Source organism: Pongo pygmaeus, chromosome 7 (genome assembly GCF_028885625.2).
Source record: "Pongo pygmaeus isolate AG05252 chromosome 7, NHGRI_mPonPyg2-v2.0_pri, whole genome shotgun sequence".
In the NCBI taxonomy this organism is placed as follows: domain Eukaryota; kingdom Metazoa; phylum Chordata; class Mammalia; order Primates; family Hominidae; genus Pongo; species Pongo pygmaeus.
Genome location: NC_072380.2, coordinates 43,903,494 through 43,925,391, shown reverse-complemented (window position 1 = coordinate 43,925,391; position 21,898 = coordinate 43,903,494). Strand labels below are relative to the sequence as shown.

Below are 21,898 nucleotides of genomic sequence, written 5' to 3'. Positions count from 1 at the left end.
GCCAATTAATTATAGCTCTTTTATATATTTTAGTAGTGAAACGTTACACACACAACACATAAATTCACAGACAGACAGAGGTAGATCTCGTAGGGGGATAAGGCTTTCTAATTGCCAGTTTTTAAGTTTTCCTTTATAATTGTAAACCAACAGTCCCTCAATTATCTCTTTCCTGGCCCTTAACAATTGTCAGCCCCAGGCAGTTCCAAATTTACATTTTTTTAAATTTTATTATTATTATACTTTAACATTTATGGTACATGTGCACAATGTGCAGGTTTGTTACATATGTATACATGTGCCATGTTGGTGTGCTGCACCAATTAACTTGTCATTTAGCATTAGGTATATGTCCTAATGCTATCCCTCCCCCTCCCCCACCCCACAACATTCCCCGGTGTGTGATGTTCCCCTTCCTGTGTCCATGTGTTCTCACTGTTCAATTCCCACCTATGAGCGAGCACATGTGGTGTTTGGTTTTTTGTCCTTGCAATAGTTTGCTGAGAATGATGGTTTCCAGTTTCATCCATGTCCCTACAAAGTACATGAACTCATCATTTTTTATGGCTGCATAGTATTCCATGGTGTATATGTGCCACATTTTCTTAATCCAGTCTATCGTTGTTGGACATATCGGTTGGTTCCAAGTCTTTGCTATTGGGAATACTACCGCTATAAACATATGTGTGCATGTGTCTTTATAGCAGCATGATTCATAATCCTTTGGGCATATTCCCAGTAATAGGATGGCTGGGTCAAATGGTATTTCTAGTTCTAGATCCCTGAGGAATTGCCACACTGACTTCCACGATGGTTGAACTAGTTTACAGTCCCAGCAACAGTGTAAAAGTGTTCCTATTTCTCCACATCCACTCCAGCACCTGTTGTTTCCTGACTTTTTAATGATCACCATTCTAACTGGTGTGAGATGGTATCTCACTGTGGTTTTGATTTGCATCTCTCTGATGGCCAGTGATGATGAGCATTTTTTCATGTGTCTTTTGGCTGCATAAATGTCTTCTTTTGAGAAGTGTCTGTTCATATCCTTTGCCCACTTTGTGATGGGGTTGTTTGTTTTTTTCTTGTAAATTTGTTGGAGTTCATTGTAGATTCTGGATATTAGCCCTTTGTCAGATGAGTAGGTTGCAAAACTTTTCTACCATTTTGTAGGTTGCCTGTTCACTCTGATGGTAATTTCTCTTGCTGTGCAGAAGCTCTTGAGTTTAATTAGATCCCATTTGTCAATTTTGGCTTGTGTTGCCATTGCTTTTGGTGTTTTAGACATGAAGTCCTTGCCCATGCCTATATCCTGAATGGTATTGCCTAGGTTTTCTTTTAGGGTTTTTATGGTTTCACGTCTAACATTTAAGTCTTTAATCCATCTTGAATTACTTTTTGTATAAGGTGTAAGGAAGGGATCCAGTTTCAGCTTTCTACATATGGCTAGCCAGTTTTCCCAGCACCATTTATTAAATAGGGAATCCTTTCCCCCTTGCTTGTTTTTGTCAGGTTTGTCAAAGATCAGATAGTTGTAGATATACAGCGTTATTTCTGAGGGCTCTGTTCTGTTCCATTGGTCTATATCTCTGTTTTGGTACCAGTACCATGCTGTTTTGGTTACTGTAGCCTTGTAGTATAGTTTGAAGTCAGGTAACGTGATGCCTTCAGCTTTGTTATTTTGGCTTAGTATTGACTTGGCAATGTGGGCTCTTTTTTGGTTCCATATGAACTTTAAAGTAGTTTTTTCCAATTCTGTGAAGAAAGTCATTGGTAGCTTGATGGAGATGGCATTGAATCTATAAATTACCTTGGGCAGTATGGCCATTTTCACTATATTGATTCTTACTACCCATGAGCATGGAATGTTCTTCCATTTGTTTGTATCCTCTTTTATTTCCTTGAGCAGTGGTTTGTAGTTCTCCTGGAAGAGGTCCTTCACACCTCTTGTAAGTTGGATTCCTAGGTATTTTATTCTCTTTGAAGCAATTGTGAATGGAAGTTCACTCATGATTTGGCTCTCTGTCTGTTATTGGTGTATAAGAATGCTTGTGATTTTTGTGCATTGATTTTGTATCCTGAGACTTTGCTGAAGTTGCTTATCAGCTTAAGGAGATTTTGGGCTGAGATGATGGGGTTTTCTAGATATACAATCATGTCATCTGCAAACAGAGACAATTTGACTTCCTCTTTTCCTAATTGAATACCCTTTATTTCCTTCTCCTGCCTGATTGCCCTGGCCAGAACTTCCAACACTATGTCGAATAGGAGTGGCGAGAGAGGGCATTCCTGTCTTGTGACCATTTTCAAAGGGAATGTTTCCAGTTTTTGTCCATTCAGTATGATATTGGCTGTGGGTTTGTCATAGATAGCTCTTATTATTTTGAGATACATCCCATCAATACGTAATTTATTGAGAGTTTTTAGCATGACGGGTTGTTGAATTTTGTTAAAGGCCTTTTCTGCATCTATTGAGATAATCATGTGGTTTTTGTCCTTGGTTCTGTTTATATCCTGGATTACGTTTATTGATTTTTGTATGTTGAACCAGCCTTGCATCCCAGGGATGAAGCCCACTTGATCATGGTGGATAAGCTTTTTGATGTGTTGCTGGATTCAGTTTGCCAGTATGTTATTGAGGATTTTTGCATCAATATTCATTAAGGATATTGGTCTAAAATTCTCTTTTTTGATTGTGTCTCTGCCAGGCTTTGGTATCAGGATGGTGCTGGTCTCATAAAATGAGTTAGTGAGGATTCCCTCTTTTTCTATTGATTGGAATAGTTTCAGAAGGAAGGTACCAGCTCCTCTTTCTACCTCTGGTAGAATTCAGCTGTGAATCCATCTGGTCCTGGACCTTTTTTGGGTGGTAATCTATTGATTATTGCCTCAATTTCAGATCCTGTTATTGGTCTGTTCAGAGATTCAACTTCTTCCTTGTTTAGTCTTGGGAGGATGTATGTGTCGAGGAATTTATCCATTTCTTCTAGATTTTCTAGTTTATTTGCATAGAGGTGTTTGTAGTATTCTCTGATGGTAGTTTGTATTTCTGTGGGATCAGTGGTGATATCCCCTTTATCATTTTTTATTGCATCTATTTGATTCTTCTCTCTTTTCTTCTTTATTAGTCTTGCTAGTGGTCTATCAATTTTGTTGATCTTTTCTAAAAACCAGCTCCTGGATTCATTAATTTTTTGAAGGGTTTTTGTGTCTCTATTTCCTTCAGTTCTGCTCTGATCTTAGTTATTTCTTGCCTTCTGCTAGCTTTTGAATGTGTTTGCTCTTGCTTCTCTAGTTCTTTTAATTGTGATGTTAGGGTGTCGGTCTTAGATCTTTCCTGCTTTCTTTTGTGGGTATTTAGTGCTATAAATTTCCCTCTACACACTGCTTTGAATGTATCCGAGAGATTCTGGTATGTTGTGTCTTTGTTCTCATTGGTTTCAAAGAACATCTTTATTTCTGCCTTCATTTTATTATGTACCCAGTAGTCATTCAGGAGCAGGTTGTTCAGTTTCCATGTAGTTGAGTGGTTCTGAGTGTTTCTTAATCCTGAGTTCTAATTTGATTACACTGTGGTCTGAGAGACAGTTTGTTATAATATCTGTTCTTTTACATTTGCTGAGGAGTGCTTTACTTCCAACTATGTGGTCAATTTTGGAGTATGTGTAGTGTGGTACTGAAAAGAATGTATATTCTGTTGATTTGGGGTGGAGAGTTCTGTAGATGTCTACTAGGTCCACTTGGTGCAGAGCTGAGTTCAATTCCTGGGTATCCTTGTTAACTTTCTGTCTCGTTCATCTGTCTAATGTTGACAGTGGGGTGTTAAAGTCTCCCATTATTATTGTGTTGGAGTCTAAGTCTCTTTGTAGGTCTCTAAGGCCTTCCTTTATGAATCTGGGTGCTCCTGTATTGGGTGCATATATATTCAGGAAAGTTAGCTCTTCTTGTTGAATTGATCCCTTTACCATTATGTAATGGACTTCTTTGTCTCTTTTGATCTTTGTTGGTTTAAAGTCTGTTTTATCTGAGACTAGGATTGCAACCCGTTTCCTTTTTTTGTTTTCCATTTGCTTGGTAGATCTTCCTCCATCCCTTTATTTTGAGCCTATGTGTGTCTCTGCACATGAGATGGGTTTCCTGAATATAGCACACTGATGGGTCTTGACTCTTTACCCAATTTGCCAGTCTGTGTCTTTTAATTGGAGCATTTAGCCCATTTATGTTTAAGATTAATATTGTTATGTGTGAATTTGATCCTGTCATTATGATGTTAGCTGGTTATTTTGCTTGTTAGTTGATGTAGTTTCTTCTTAGCCTTGATGGTCTTTACAATTTGGCATGTTTTTGCAGTGGCTGGTACCGGTTGTTCCTTCCCATGTTTACTGCTTCCTTCAGGATCTCTTTTAGGGCAGGCCTAATGGTGACAAAATCTCTCAGCATTTGCTTGTCTTTGAAGTATTTTATTTCTCCTTCACTTATGAAGTTTAGTTTGGCTGGATATGAAATTCTGGGTTGAAAATTCTTTTCTTTAAGAATGTTGAATATTGTTCCCCTCTCTCTTCTGGCTAGTAGAGTTTCTGCTGAGAGATCAGCTGTTAGTCTGATGGGCTTCCCTTTGTGGGTAACCTGACCTTTCTCTCTGGCTGCCCTTAACATTTTTTCCTTCATTTCAACTTTGGTGAATCAGACAGTTATGTGTCTTGGAGTTGCTCTTCTTGAGGAGTATCTTTGTGGTGTTCTCTGTATTTCATGAACATGACTGTTGGCCTGCCTTACTAGATTGGGGAAGTTCTCCTGGATAACATCCTGCAGAGTGTTTTCCAACCTGGTTCCATTCTCCCTGTCATTTTCAGGTATACCTATCAGACATAGATTTGGTCTTTTCACATAGTCCCATGTTTCTTGGAGGCTTTGCTCATTTCTTTTTATTCTTTTTTCTCTAAACTTCTCTTCTCACTTCATTTCATTCATTTCATCTTCCATCACTGATACCCTTTCTTCCAGTTGATTGCATCAGCTACTGAGGCTTCTGCATTCATCACGTAGCTCTCATGCCTTGGTTTTCAGTTCCATCAGGTCCTTTAAGGACTTCTCTGCATTGGTTATTCTAGTTTTCCATTCATCTAATTTTTTTCTGAAGCTTTTAACTTCTTTTCCATTGGTTCCAATTTCCTCCTGTAGCTTGGAGTAGTTTGATCGTCTGAAGCCTTCTTCTCTCAACTCATCAAAGTCATTCTCCATCCAGCTTTGTTCCATTGCTGGTGAGGAGCTGTGTTCCTTTGGAGGAGGAGAGGAGCTCTGATTTTTAGAGTTTCCAGTTTTTCTGCTCTGTTTTTTTCCCATCTTTGTGGTTTTATCTACCTTTGGTCTTTGATGATGGTGACATACAGATGGGTTTTTGGTGTGGGTGTCCTTTCTGTTTGTTAGTTTTCCTTCTAACAGATGGGACCCTCAGCTGCAGGTCTGTTGAAGTTTGCTAGTGGTCCACTCCAGACCCCGTTTTCCTGAGTATCTGCAGTGGTGGCTGCAGAACAGTGTATATTGGTGAATCGCAAATGCTGCTGCCTGATCGTTCCTCTGGAAGTTTTGTCTCAGAGGAGTACCCGGCCATTTGAGGTGTCACCCCACCCATACTGGGGAGTGCGTCACAGTTAGGCTACTCAGGGGGTCATGGACCCACTTGAGGAGGCAGTCTGCCCATTCTCAGATCTCAAGCTGTGTGCTGGGATAACCACTACTCTCTTCAAGGCTGTCAGACAGGGACAATTAAGTCTGCAGAGATTACTGCTGTCTTTTTGTTTTTCTGTGCCCTGCCCCCAGAGGTGGAGCCTACAGAGGCAGGCAGGCCTCCTTGAGCTGTGGTGGGCTCCACCCAGTTTGAGCTTTCCAGCCGCTTTGTTTGCCTCATCGAACAACTAACTGGGCAATGGTGGGGGCCCCTCCCCCAGCCTCGCTGCCAACTTGCAGTTTGATCTTGGACTGCTGTGCTAGCAATGAGCAAGACTCCATGGGCATAGGACCCTCTGAGCCATGTGCGGGATATAATATCCTGGTGTGCCATTTTTTAAGGCCATTGGAAAAGTGCAGTATTAGGATGGGAGTGACCCAATTTTCCAGGTGCCATCTGTCACCCCTTTCTTTGACTAGGAAAGGGAATTCCCTGATCCCTTTCACTTCCCAGGTGAGGTGATGCCTTGCCCTGCTTTGGCTCATGCACGGTGTCCTGCACCCACTGTCCTGCACCTACTGTCTGGCACTCTGCCGTGAGATGAACCCGGTACCTCAGTTGGAAATGCAGAAATCACCCATCTTCTGTGTCGCTCATGCTGGGAGCTGTAGACTGGAGCTGTTCCTATTTGGCCATCTTGGCTCCTCCCCCCCAAATTTACACTTTTAAAGAAATAATTTTTGGTGAAAAAATTGAGTCAGTAAAAGTTTAGTCAAGATGGCAAGGAAAAGCAGACATACTTACATGTGGAGATTTTCTTAAAGATGCACATTTTTTAATTAGTTATTGGCTTTAGGTTGGAGATTTTTCAGGAACAAAGCCAAGAAATCATGCAGTTTTTAGGGCCTAATAGGTGGGTACAGCTGGAAGGCAAAACAGGTCTCCAAAAGTAAAAAAAATCCCATTTTTATACTTTATCCTGGGTCCTCCCAAAAAAGAAAACACTGTGGGATGAGATAGTGCAATGTTTTACTGTGCATTTTATTTCAAGTATGTTTCCCAAAGGCTGGTGGGCAACTCAAAACCAATCAGCCCAGTCAATAATTAGCCCACCCTCCATGGGAGTCTCACCTCTCAGTGGGGATTGGAAATGCTTCCATACCTTCCAGGTGGCTAAAAGCATGCTTTTCTTATCCAAACATGCAAAGAGCAGAGTATTTCACCCTCATAACTGCTGCTAGCCATCCTCAAAGTTATATTTTCTAGCTAACAATTATACGCTAAGGCTAAAAGTTTTTCTCATAAGGTAATGTGTGATGCCTCCAAAAGTCAAAACGTCATGCAAGACAATGCAAAATAGATCAAAGACTTAGATTTTGAGAAGGATCTACCAACTAACAATTTCTGGATCTCCATGAGGAAAACAGCTTTTTTCCAAACAGGGTCTGTGGTGCCTCCTCAAAGAGTCCCAGACTCTCAGAAATTACATAAGGTCCTCTCACAGACATTAGGGTAAGAAGAAGAGAGACTGGAGAAATACTACAGTCAACTTGGAAGAAGAACCAAAAGGAACCCACTTTTTCTCCAAAAAACCTAAGATCCAAAAATAGAAAAAGCATATAGCCTTTTAAATATATATAGCTTGGATCTTCATTTTCAATTAAGCTGACTTTTAACTATAGAGCTCTTTTTAAAAAAATTATTTTAAATCTCTTAATACCAGACTTTATGCAGGACAAAGAGCTGAAACCTCTTTCTTTTAAACCTTTTTCTTCCTGCAAAGGTATTTTCCCAAGTGAAACCAACAAGCCTTAACTAAAGTTACAACTTAATCATGGACACATGAGTTGCCTCCAAAGAGACGGCGAGTGATTTTTACAATATCTAGAATCACCCCTAAGGTAGCTCAAAGAAAAGAAATTGAAGTCAGGAAATCAGGCTTGATTAATCAGGCTAATTGGTTTTGGGTTGCCTGCCATCCTTGGGGGAATGCCCTTGCAATAAGTTGACCATGGGAGGAAAAAAAATAAATAAATGGCAAAAGTCCCACAAGTATGAAACCAAAAATAAGTCATTCCCTAAGCCAGGAATTGAATCCCAGCCACCACCATGGAAGATCAAAGCCTTAGATACTGAGTTATAGCATGAGGTGAGCACCATGTTGTTTTCCCAGGAAGAATCTAGAGTAGTCATTTTTGAGCTTGCAAAAGATGTAAACTTTCGAGGGAAAAGGAACAGATGTAAATGTGAGAAGCCTTAAAAGGAAACATATTTTATAAGTAAAAGTCAATATTTCTTGCAATTTTACTTAAAGCAGACCAATACTTACAAGAAACAACTTTTTAAAACATAAGGAACTAAAATTTAGATAGCCTATTGTAAGTAAACGTTCCCTCAATTATGGCTAATTTAATTATAAAATTGTTAATAAATTCCCTTTTATGAACATTATCATGACTTACACAGACCATTTGTGACATGTGTGGACTTTCTGACTTTTTCTATATTTCCCTCTTTCCTAAATAATCAATTATTCCACTTTAGGACAAGAATGTACTATGTAAGATTCTTTCTCATATAAAATTTCTTTTCTTTATTACCTTCCTTACCAAAAATACATCTTCATATTTATAAATATCTTCACATCTCTATTCCCTACTTACTGTTTTTTTCTTTTTTTCTACTTTCTTTATATTATCTTCCTAAATCCACATTTTAAACCCCACTTTAAATGACATTTGAATTGGTCAAATTTTTTTTAAATAAGAGCATATCTTCTTTGGCACATTTTATATACAGAATTATATGTGAATTTTTATTAACCCTAAATTTTAGTGAACTTAAGTCACATAAAATTGAAAAATGCTTAGAGTTATTTATTTATCTTATGAGTGCTCTTTTATTTATAAGCCAGTTTGGTGCCCCATACACACAATATATAACATAATAAATGTATATACACATAAACACATCTAGACATGTATACACACATAAACAAAAATCTGTGATTGTCTAAGAAGGATCTCTATTAAAAACAAAAATTTTTCTCAGTGTAGCAAGAGCCCAGTTATTTTCCCCCACATATTCTCATCTCCTGCACCAATGTGTTAAAGTGACATTATGCAAAGAAAATACTTTAGAAGAAATGATAACTTTAGGGTAGAATACAAAAGGCAAGACCAAGATTCTCCTAATATGGGAGTCTAATCCACAACCCTAAAAGAAATGCTGATGCCCACATCCTAGAGCATCCAGGGCATGACCAACAGTACCAAATGCCAAAAAACTGAGTACCCAAGTATCAGCCAATGAGGGTCCCCACCCCAAATGTTGAAAAACCCCAGAGCATCCAGAGGGTGGCCATCAGTGAGCCCAAACACCTTTGCCTTCTCCCTTTCAGAACCTGAGACTGTCTACATGACCAGCAGCAAGGCAGTTTAATGATATTTAAGTCAGTTTCTAGACAGGCTGCAAAACTTAACATATCTCTAAAATCAAAGAGGGAAAATAATTGTTTTTATAGTCTCATCAGTTTTCATCTATCGTAAAAAATTTCACTTCACACAGAAGGATTTTTCTTGAATGATAAATCGTTCAAATACAATACACCCCACTATGGAGAAAAGAACTTTAATGGTTACAGAGTATAAAGATGGTCTATTGAGATAATTAATAATCAGTATTTTTGATTAATGAACTGAGGGTACAGAGGAAATACAAATGGAATGAGAGGTGGTTAGGTTAAGCAGTCAAACTACACAAACGTTTAGGGCCAGAGTTAAAAAAAAAAAAAAAAAAAAAAAAGCAGGAGTGGGAGAGAAGAAAGGCTGGGATGTGGGGAAGGCAGGAGACCAAACACATTTGGGGCCACAGAATAAAGTGACCCTGGCATTCCAGAGTCAGCACAATGGGAGATCTCTCAAAATAACAAAAGAAAAAAATCCAAACAATCAAAGAAAGTGCCCTGCCTCACATAGAGTAGAGACAACTGACCAAATGGCCAAAACACAAACTACAAATGCAACAATGGAATAAACATGCACGTGCATTTCAGCATGAAAAGCAGAAAAGTAAAACAGCTGATTTTTTACAATCTGCAAGGGGAAGGTCTAAGAGAAGGGGCAACCAGGTGGGTTACAAAAGATGTGGCCAGCCAAGTGTGCTCCTGTCCAGGGCACCAGAAAATGGGAGACTGCAGTCAGGCTGCCACAGCATAGGTCTCATGGACACTTCTCCAACTTTACAAATAAAGAACATATGAAAGAACAGAGCAGCCAAAATTGAAGGGGAAAGAAAGGTAGAGAGTTGAATCTGGACAGAAGAGACTGTCCCATCTGTCAGGTTCAAAGGATGCTAATCAGTCTTAATTTTTGGTCCAGAGAGAGGTCTCCATCATCCCTTAATGATCACCAGAAAAAATATCACAGGGTAAATCCCAAATTTGGGATGCAGCCTGGGGAGCCACGTGAGTTCTTGGCTTCACACGGAAGGAATTCAAAAGTGAGCTGACAGAGTAAAATGAAAGCAGGTTTATTAAGAAAGTAAAAGAACAACAGCGTGGTTACTCCATAGGCAGAGCAACCTCAAGGGCTGACAGCTGGCTATTTTTATGGTTATTTCTTGGTCATATGGTAAATAAGGGGTTGATTATTCATAAATTTTCCTGGAATTCCCAGGAAATCCCAGGGGTAGGGAATTTCCAGAACTGAGGGTTCCTTCCCCTTCCACTTTATATGGGGTAGCTTCTGGGTATTGCTATGGCATTTGTAAACTGTCATGGTGCTGGTAGGAGTGTCTCTTAGCATGCTAATGTATTATAATTAGTATATAATGAGGAGTGAGGACAACCAGGGATCACTTCCGTTGACATCTTTGTTTTGGCAAATTTTGGCCAGTTTCTTTACCTGTTTAATCAGCGTGGCCTCTGTGACCTGTATCTAGTGAAACTAGTCCTGCTAAACTCCTGTTTCACTGAGTTCTAAGATGTCAGGGTGTCAGCCCAAAGCCCCAGGCCAGGGTTTTCGTGAGGCTAGGGGTGGATGATCCCAAGTAGGTCTGAGCCAAGACCTACTCCACTCCCCACTTCCCCAAAATTTGCAAGTCACATGACAGTGCCTAGTAACCTTGTCTGTTTAGAAAAATAAATAAATAGAAGTAAAGACAAAAAGCAAAAGCTGCAAAGGAGAGGGGCTCTCATTCTGTCTCTCCCAGCTTTGATTATTCAAACTGACATAGGGATGTCCACTTGAGAAAATTAAAAGAAGACAGGAGGGGTTGGAGTCCCTGGGGGAGGTATCCAGGCACCTCCTTCTGCAGGGGCCTCTGTGGACTCTTTGCACTGGGATGCCTGGAGCTGTGGGGATCTCTGTCTCTAGGACCTGGGTGCAGCAAGAGCTGCTGACACATTCTGTCCGCCTCAGGACTGTAGCTGACTTTTCTTGCCATGCAAGTTTCTGAAGCCCTTTTCTCACCTGTCAGAAGGGACACAGCATCCTCTTTGGACCTGTCCAAGACTATGTGGCCTTGAAAGCCTGGCCTCAGCATCCTGAGCAGAGGGGTGCTCAGGGCGAGTGGGCAGGTGGTGGCCCTGGGAATGCCAGTGCTGCACAGAAATGACTCTCTCGGTTTGCTGGGGACAGGGCAGATAAGACAGGAAGATATAGAACAGTCGTCAAGGTCCTTCCTGACTCTCTAAGCTCCCCTCCACCCCTGCATCTTTCATATTTTGCTCTTAGACTTGGAACTCAGCCAACAGATAGACACAGAAGAATGGGGCTTTCCTGTCACTCCCATGAGGATCATTTAGCCTGTGGGGGCCCTGAAAGCTTTCATGTGCTTATTTACTTTGCATTGCATTTCCCACCCCCGAGCATTTCATATTGTGGTTACTATAAGAAATACACATCCTCATTCTTAAAATATAAGAAAATTTAGATAATCAAATGGAATACAATTTTTCCAATAAGCCCACTTCTCTCACCACTTTTATCATGTTGATGTGTAGCTTTATAGAACATTTATTTCATATAAATTATCACCTTTTAAAATATACACTGAATTACAGATATTGTGATGTAGCATTTTTTCTTTGCTTCTTCGTGGGTAGAGATAAAGAAATGAAAGAATGAAATGATCACATGGAGATGGAATCTTCACCCCTGTTAATGGAAAAAACAAACTCTGTAAAATAATTTAAAGAGGTTTATCTTGAGCCAGTGTGAGTGACCATGGCCCAGGTATAGTCTCAAGAGATCCTGAGAAAATGTACCCAAGGCGGTTGGGTTACAGTTTAGCTTTATACATTTTGGGGTGAGAGGAATTGTAGGTAACATTGTAAATCAAAATAATAGAAAGTGACCATTGGTTCAACCTGAAAATGTGAGATAAATTGAAGTGGGGGGCTTGTAGAGCATAGATGGATTTGAAAATTTTTCTGATTGGCAGTTGGTTGAAAGACTTAAGCTTTGTCTAAAGACTTGAAGTCAGTAGGAAGGAATGTTTGAGTAAAGGCAAGGGGGTTGTGGGCCAAGGTTCTTGTTACATAGATTAAGTCTCACAGGTAGCAGCCCCCAGAAAGAATAGATGGTGAATTTCTCTTTTCAGATCTTAGAGATGTCAGGCTCTCAGTTAATCTCTCCTAGATCTGGGAAAAGCCTAGAGAGGGAGATCTGGCTACATGAATGGAGATTCTCTACGGATGCAAATTTCTCCCACAAAAGACAGCTTTCCTTGGCCATTTCAAAATATATTAAAGAAGTATATTTTAGGGTAAAATATTTTTATGTCCTTCAGGGTCTGCCATCTGCCATATGATGCTGTATCAAAACCAGGTTGGAGTTTGGTAACTCTTTGCCACAAAACCTCTGTTCTGTCAGTCTTATGATCTCTATTTTAATTTTAATGCTGGCCATTTGTGCTTAAACTCCAAAAGAGAGGGGGTATAATGAGGTATGTCCAACCTCCCTTCCCATCATGGCCAGGAATTCAGTTTTTCAAGTTCTCTTTGGCCCAGAGGGAGTAGGTTCAGTCAACTGGGGGAGTTAGGATTTTCTTTTTGGTTGACACTCAATATAAGGGACACCCCCAGTTTGCACAATGAGGCCAAAGTGGGTTGTGAATTGATGGGGAGGTATAGTGGGCTTGGGTTACAGAGTGACCACTGACCTCAGCCATAGTGCTGCAAGAAGAGGTCCTCCAGTGAACAAGGTTGGAAAATATGAGCATGGCCCAAACAGGAATTTTCTGGTAGTTGACATGGGTTCAAGTCCCAGTTCTGCAATCTGTGACTGTGAGCCCTGGGACAAGTCACAGACATTCTCTTAATTTCTGCAATTGAGAAACAAAAAATAGAATTATAAAACTCTCAGTATAGTTGTGAGAAATAAATGGAATATTGTTGGAGAAGCTTGTTTGTGAACATCAAACCTTTGATGTTCTGTTCATCTTAACGGCAAAGCCGTGGTTATGGATGTTTCTCATATGATACCCAAAAAGAGCATATTATAGACAAAACTACCTCTTCCTTCCTTTTATAGTAAAATCAGGAATCAGTGTAGAACTCTTTTTTGGAACAAGACAACATTACTAGGCCACATCTTTCAAGTTGGTCACTTAACAGAGCATAAGTGGCAACCCCTGGTAACCTGCGAGAAGCAGGGTTTCCAGAGCCTGGACATGGCTGACCACCAGACCCTGAGCACTGAGGCCATTCCAGGCTACCCACCGAACCTGTCTCTATAGTCCTGGACAGCACAGGAGGAGCCAGGGTCTAGCCGCGGTTTGTGCTTTGCTCTCACAGGGAGTGGTGGAGAGCTGCGGAGAGCATGGTCTGTGGACCCAAGGACTAAGGCGGCCCCAATGTGTCCAGCAGCAGGGTCACAATTGAGAAATTGGACCTGGTTCTCTGTTGAGTCAGCCTCCAGGCTATTTATTCACCAAAATAGCCTGCCCCATCTCCCCTGCAGTGTCCAGGCCATTCTCAGGTTCCATCTACAGATCATGCATGACTAGAAATGTATGAGCAGCCACCAGACCATTTTTTTTCTTGCTCCCTCCATGTGGCCTCCTGGGACTGTGGGGTGAAGCCAGGCTGAGGATGTCACTGCAGGAGCCTGGACAGGACCGAAGCAGCCAGGCAGGGTCTTCACAGACACCACTGCACGCAGCACTCCAAGCTCTGGAAGGAATAGAAGGGAGGCAGTGAGTGAGGGGCTGAAGTAATTGAAAGCAAAAATTCGAGCACCTGAGTCTCACCTCTTACCCTCCATCAGACCACCTAGTGCCCTGTTTCCATGAGGCAAAGGACTGACCGGTTGCCAGTGGAGACATGGAGGAGGCATGAGACTCTGGCACAGCTTCTTGAGGTGTAAAGGGGAGGACTAGCCAGCCAGCTGAATTTCCAGGTAGCATGTTTTCCAGGAAAGTGCAGGACCTGGGCTCCTGTGGTCCCTCCTACTAGGTGGACAAAGTTCCTCCTGCTTTTCACAGAAGCCTCTTCAAAATCTTCATCCCCATCACACAAAAAAGGTGAGGGCAGCTGGGTCCCTGTGGGAATAAAACTCCACCTCTCTCTTCTGAGAACTACCCTGAGCCTGCACTGAGCTGCATAGCACTGAGCTGCTATGACGACTCCAACAATAAATAAACCACTGCCAACTTTGCAGAGCTCTCCATCCAGTGACAGATATAACATGCTGACCAAGAGCAATAATATTGTGGGGTCAGAACTTATGGGGTGTTCATGAACTCTGCCTGGGCTTCTGCTGGGTGCCACCACGCTCTACACTGTCTGCATGGTCAGGAGCCAAGGCATCCAGATCACAAGTGGTAAATCCAGGAGGGAAGCCACAGCCATCCAGGGCCTGAGCTTCTGTCTTTCTGTGCCTAGAAGAATCACTGCTTCTCAAGACATTCTGAGCAGGGTGAGGCCTCAGCAGGTGGATCAGCAGGCAGTCAGAGCTTCCTATGTGGCTTCCATGACTCGCCTGGAGAACAATGTCACATCTGTTAGAACTTTTCCATCTCAGTTGCTCTCACACACCTTACTTGCCTTGCACTTGCTGTCATTCCAGCTACAAGGTGACTTTGGACACACTGCTCAGATCCTCTGGGCCTACTGTCCTCATCTGAAATAGTGAGACATTAATACCTGCTTCTTAGTACTGTTGTGAGGATGAAATGAGACAATGCCTGCAAAGAGCTTACTGCAGCCCCTATCATAGCATAGCCACCCCATAAATGGTGTTTTCATCATTGCGCTGTTGCTGTGAACATTATCCTCACCAAAATCATCACTATCAGCAACACCATCATTGTCAGCAACACCGTCACTATCAACAACATCATAACCATCACCAGCATCATCACCATCACCAATACCATCATCATCACTAGCATCACCACCATCACTAGCATCATCACCATCACCAATACCATCATCCTCACTAGCATCATTACCATCACCAGCATTCTCATCATCACCAGCATCATCACCATCACCAGCAACATCACCATCCCTGGCATCATCACCATCACCAACATCATCACAATCACCAACATCATCACCCTCCCCAGCGTCATCACCACCACTAACATCATCACCACCACCAACATCATCACCATTTCCAACATCATCAACATCCCCAGTATCATCATCATTAACAGCATCATCACCATCACCAGCATCATCACCATCCCTAGCATCATCACCATCCTAAGCATTATCACCATCACTGACACCATCACCACCCCCAGCATCATCACTGTCACCATCATCATCACCATCCCCAGCATCATCACCATCCCCAGTATCATCACCACTCTTTGCATCATCACAGTCCTCAGCATTATCACCATTCTCAGCATCATCACCATCCCCAGTGTTATCACCATCCTCAGCCTAATCACCATCACCAGCATCATCACCATCACCAGCATTATAACCATCACCAACACCATCGCCATCCTCAGCATTATCACCACCCTCAGCATCTTCACTGTCACCAGCATCAACACTATCCCCAGCATCGACACCATCACTAACATCATCACCAGCATCATTATTATTATTATCATAATAATATTACTGAGTCTAACAATTGCCCTATAAGACAAAGAAGGTATTATAATGGTATTATAATCCCCATTTTTAAGGTAAAAATTGAACCTCATCAGGTCTATTAAGAAATACTTGATTATTTCAATGTAACTTATTATGCAGAGTTGCACTTTCTCACAAATGGAAGCTGTTTTCCATAAGTGGAATTGTAACAGAAAGCTTTTCAGCAGGCAAACAATCCCAGCTGGGAGCCTGCCTATGGCTCCTGTTCCTCAGCATGATATACCATTAGGGACAAACTTAGGGAAAATGCCCAAGGAGAAGTCCGAATCCTGTGTCCTTTGTCCATCAAGCCAGACTGTATAATCTTGAGCATTCACCCTGCATTGTTTCCATTTTATAACCATTTATATCTACTCTCCTACTGCATCCTCAGCATCTCTGTGCAGGACAGCCACCTAGTGTGCAGAGCCCTGTTGGTATAAACAATTTCATTAAATGACACATTGCACAATTTTTGCACCCATGTGAGTTAGAGGGAATTATCGAGAAGAATTTGGAATAAGGTAGTGAAGAGATACTTGGATATTTGCCTCATGTCTTATCATGCACATGAAGATTCTAGTAGAGCATGGCACAATCTCTTTCAGTTATCGTCTTTCTTGACAGATGCATGATTCCTGGATAATTTCATATCTCCCAGTGGGAGAAAAGGCAGCAACACTGTTATTACTCACACTGCCATGGCTCTTCAGAACCTGTTTGTATGGAAACAGCACAGGTCACCTTGCCTCTGCAGTCTCCTAACTCCATTTATCTGATGCTGGGTCTGTCCCACTCATGATGCTGTGTCACGTGCCACGCTGCCGTGAACACTGGATGCCAGTGAGTCTCCCAAAAGTTGTTGTGCTTCATTCACAGTGACCATAGATTCAAATGTATCCAGAGTATGCAGGATGTGAACTATAATTTAATTTCTGGCCCATTAACTCTCAGAATTTTACAACACACATGGAGAGCAACACATTTTTCTCTTGACTTCCTCAGGTAATAACCACGGTGCTGCTAGACATGATCTCTTCCAATGTTGGCTGTGCTCCAGCCTGCCACTCAGCACCAGTAGGGAGGAGAGAGAGGCAGGGGCCCATGGAGGAGTGAGAGCTGTGGACCCACTCACACATGGGATGCCTGTTTCTTGTCCAGGCAGGGTTTGGGAGCAACGTGGGAGAGAATAAATTCATCATAGCCATGAGAAACAAGGGAAAACATTGATCAGAAGATCAGAGGGACCAATAAGTATGATGTGGTCACAACCTGCAAAGTCCTCAGAGGAGGTAACTGCAGCCACCCCTACAGGACTGCCTGGCATTTGGGTTGGGGTGCCTGGCATTTGGGTTGGGGTCTCTGTGTAGAGGCTGATGTCCCTGGATACTAGAAACATGGGCTGTATAGCATAAAGGATGCCTGCCACCAGCCCAGCCACCCTCACGCTGTAGAAGTGGCACTGTAGTCAGAATATGGACAGGCCAGAGCATACTCATGGGCCCCCATTTGGCCAGAGGAAAGTGAGCTTCAGAGAGAAGTGATTTGCTCAAAGTCATAGACTGGCAAGTGGTGGACTTAGGAAAAGTCACTCTGCCTCATGGGCCTCTGCAGCCTCACCTGGGTGGTGAGTCGGGGTGCAATATCCTGTATTTCTGAATGCACAGCAGAGTGGGGCACTGGGCAGGAGGCAGAAGACCTGGGCTGCAGTCTCAATTCCTGCTCTGCCTTTAATTCCCTGGAGAAGTAATAAAAGTGACCATAAAGGCTGGCGAATGTCTGCTTCAAGTGCAGGGACAACAGTGGGGAAAGCAGGAGTGAGGACTGGGCTGTGGGGGAAACTTGAGTGATGTCTGGACTTGGGCATGGCTTGTTACATCCTCTGAACTTGTTTCACTCTATGAAACGCAGAAACCAAATGATGATGTTGCATTTCTTGTTACCCCAACTTTCACTCTCTGAAGCCAAAGCCAAATTGATCCAGATAATGAGGGATACATCTATAAAAGTGTTCGGAGGTTGCTGCACCGCCACCACCCGAGTCATGTTTCGCGATTTTCTCTGGCTCTCCTAGCAGCATCAGCCGGTGAGGCCACCACCCTATCTTCACTGGCTTCATCTTCTCCTTTTCTCCTCGTTGCTGAGCAACAAGCTTCCTACTGCTAGCTAGTCCTGGGTGGCCGCCTTTGGCCTCTTGGCTTTTCCTTCCGCGGTTACTTCGGAGCCCTCCAGATGGTGACCACGGCTCCCCCGCCTTCACCCCGGATCCCAGACCCCCGGGCAGTGTCCCCAATTCTCTTCCTCCCTCACTTACTAGGGGAAGATGGCTCGTGCCTGATGCCCTAGCATCGGGCTCCAGCAGCACTGCCCAACCGCAGCTTCACTGCTTCGGGAGACACCTCTGGGGCAGCGCCAAAGAAGCGGCAAAAGAAGGTGCAGGCCTTGAATCTATAAATTACCTTAGGTAGTATGTCCATTTTCATGATATTGATTCTTCCTACCCATGAGCATGGAATGTTCTTCCATTTGTTTCTATCCTCTTTTATTTCATTGAGCAGTGGTTTGTAGTTCTTCTTGAAGAGGTCCTTCAAGCTACTAATGACTTTCTTCACAGAATTGGAAAAAACTACTTTAAAGTTCATATGGAACCAAAAAGGAGCCCACATCGCCAAGTCAATCCTAAGCCAAAAGAACAAAGCTGGAGGCATCACGCTACCTGACTTCAAACTATACTACAAGGCTACAGTAACCAAAACAGCATGGTACTGGTACCAAAACAGAGATATAGATCAATGGAACAGAACAGAGCCCTCAGAAATAACGCCGTATATCTACAACTATCTGATCTTTGACAAACCTGAGAAAAACAAGCAATGGGGAAAGGATTCGCTATTTAATAAATGGTGCTGGGAAAACTGGCTAGCCATATGTAGAAAGCTGAAACTAGATCCCTTCCTTACACCTTATACAAAAAGTAATTCAAGATGGATTAAAGACTTAAATGTTAGACCTAAAACCATAAAAACCCTAGAAGAAAACCTAGGCAATACCATTCAGGACATAAGCATGGGCAAGGACTTCATGTCTAAAACACCAAAAGCAATGGCAACAAAAGCCAAAATTGACAAATGGGATCTGATTAAACTAAAGAGCTTCTGCACAGCAAAAGAAATTACCATCAGCGTGAACAGGCAACCTACAAAATGGGAGAAAATTTTCACAACCTACTCATCTGACAAAGGGCTAATATCCAGAATCTACAATGAACTCCAACAAATTTACAAGAAAAAAGCAAACAACCCCATCAAAAAGTGGGCAAAGGATATGAACAGACACTTCTCAAAAGAAGACATTTATGCAGCCAAAAGACACATGAAAAAATGCTCATCATCACTGGCCATCAGAGAGATGCAGATCAAAACCACAATGAGATACCATCTCACACCAGTTAGAATGGCAATCATTAAAAAGTCAGGAAACAACAGGTGCTGGAGAGGTTGTGGAGAATTAGGAACATTTTTACACTGTTGGTGGGACTGTAAACTAGTTCAACCATTGTGGAAGTCAGTGTTGCAATTCCTCAGGGATCTAGAACTAGAAATACCATTTGACCCAGCCATCCCATTACTGGGTATATACCCAAAGGACTATAAATCATGCTGCTATAAAGACACATGCACACATATGTTTATTGCGGCACTATTTACAATAGCAAAGACTTGGAACCAACCCAAATGTCCAACAATGATAGACTGGATTAAGAAAATGTGGCACATATACACCATGGAATACTATGCAGCCATAAAAAATGATGAGTTCATGTCCTTTGTAGGGACACGGATGAAATTGGAAATCATCATTCTCAGTAAACTATTGCAAGGACAAAAAACCAAACACCGCATGTTCTCACTCATAGATGGGAATTGAACAATGAGAACACATGGACACAGGAAGGGGAACATCACACTCTGGGGACAGTTGTGGGGTGAGGGGAGTGGGGAGGGATAGCATTAGGAGATATACCTAATGCTAAATGACGAGTTAATGGGTGCAGCACACCAGCATGGCACATGTATAGGTATGTAACTAACCTGCACATTGTGCACATATACCCTAAAACTTAAAGTATAATAAAAAAAAAAAAAAGAAGAAGGTGCAGGCCGGCCCCGTGGCGCAGCTGCCCAGCCGCTTCCACCGGTACCAGCAGCACTGGCCAAGTCTGGAGCGCGGCCGCAGCCAGGCGACTGGCGGGAGCGGAGAGCAGGAGGTCCCGGGTCCGACCGCTGCCTTGGCCGGGAGTCCTGCACTGGCAACCCACATGGAGGGCGCTAGCCCTGACCTTCCCCTGCAGCCCGCGGCGCCAGGCCAATCCCCGCTCAGGAAAGCCGTTTTAAAATCAAAGATGGGAAAATCGGAGAAAATTGCCCTTCCCCATGGCCAGGTTGTTCAGGGTATACACTCGTATAACAACCAAAGCCAAGATCACCTCTGCAAAAAGAAATGAAATCAACTTTTGGCAGGATTCTGATTCATCTGACAGAATTGAGAAGCAGGAAAAAAAAAGCCTTTTAAAAATACTGAGAACATTAAAAATACGCATTTGAAGAATTCAGCATTTCTAACTGAAGTGAGCCAAAAGGAAAATTATGCTGGAGCGAAGTTTAGTGATCCACCTTCTCTTAGTGTTCTTCCAAAGCCTCCTAGTCACTGGATGGGAAGCACTGTTGAAAATTCCAACCAAAACAGGGAAATGATGGCAGTACACTTAAAAACCCTCCTGGAAGTTCAAACTTAGATTTCAGATTTCAGTGCATGTGTAAAACATAAGTTTTCCCATATCCCTGGACTCTGAGAAAATTGGTACAGAAATGGAAATTTGCCTTGTTGCAACATACAAGTGCAAAAGATGGGTTTCAAAAATTACATAAAAACAGCTTGTATTATATTCTACATTTTGTAAATACTGTATACCATGTATTATGTGTATATTGTTCATACTTGAGAGGTACCTTATAGTTTTGTTATGAAAGTATGTATTTTGTCCTACCCACATTGCAGGTGCTTTGTATACACACAATGGAGAAATTTTAAGTATGTGCTAAGGCACATGCAAGACTGATTTATCTGCACAAGGTACTGAGATTTTTTTCAAGAAACAGCTGTCAAATCTCAAAGTGAAGCTCTAAATATGAACAGTTTACCAATGCACTACTGAAGTCTAAATCTGTGACACAATCAATGTAAGTATGGGGTTTGTTTCTCTAAATTGATTTCTGATCTGAAATTACTGGAAAACTCCTATTCCCATTTTTGCCAAACTCAATTTCTGGTTTTTGGTATATATCCATTTCAGCTTAATGCCTCTAATTTTAATGCCAACAAAATTGGTTGTAATTATATTTTAAAACGATAATAATTTGGCTCCCCCTTTTTAAAAAAAGTGTTTGGAAAGTACTAAAAACTCTTATTATTTAAGCAGTCAATCAACATCTATTTACTGAGCTTCTACTGTTTGCCAAATGCTGTGCTAGGAGCTGGGGATGCAACTGCTTTGAACAACATTTCTCTCTCTCCCTCCCCCCACTCTCTCTCTCACTCTAGGGACCTCATGTAAGTGGAATCATACAGTCTTTTTGTATCTTGCTTATTTCACTTAGCATAATGTCCTCAAAATTCATTCTTACAATAGCATATGTCAGAATTTTTTTCCTTTTTAAGGTTGAATAATATTCCTTTGTATGTATACACAACAGTTTAATTATCTACTCATCTGTTGATGGACAATTGAGTGGCTTCCATCTTTTGGCTATTGGGAATAACACTATATGAACATGGGTGTATGAATATATCTTCAAGATTCCACTTTTTGGGGGGGTACAGTGGCTCATGCCCATAATCTCAGCACTTTGGGAGGCTGAGGTGGGCAGTTCATTTGAGGTCAGGAGTTCAAGACCAGCCTGGCCAACATGGCGAAACCCCGTCTCTACTAAAAATACAAAAAAAAAAAAAATAGCTTGGCATGATGGTGCACAGTTGTAGGCAGCTACTCAGAAGGCTGAGGCAGGAGAATTGCTTGAATCTGGGAGGCAGAGATTGCATTGGGCTGAGATCGCATCACTGCACTCCACCCTGGG

The 21,898-nt window shown here is 42.0% G+C and overlaps 1 pseudogene; it reads left to right on the top strand.

Moving 5' to 3' along the window:
* Window positions 1–20,559, top strand: part of LOC129042063 (proline-rich nuclear receptor coactivator 1-like) — a 49,414-nt pseudogene extending 28,855 nt beyond the window's left edge.
* Window positions 20,560–21,898: the final 1,339 nt, after the last annotated feature.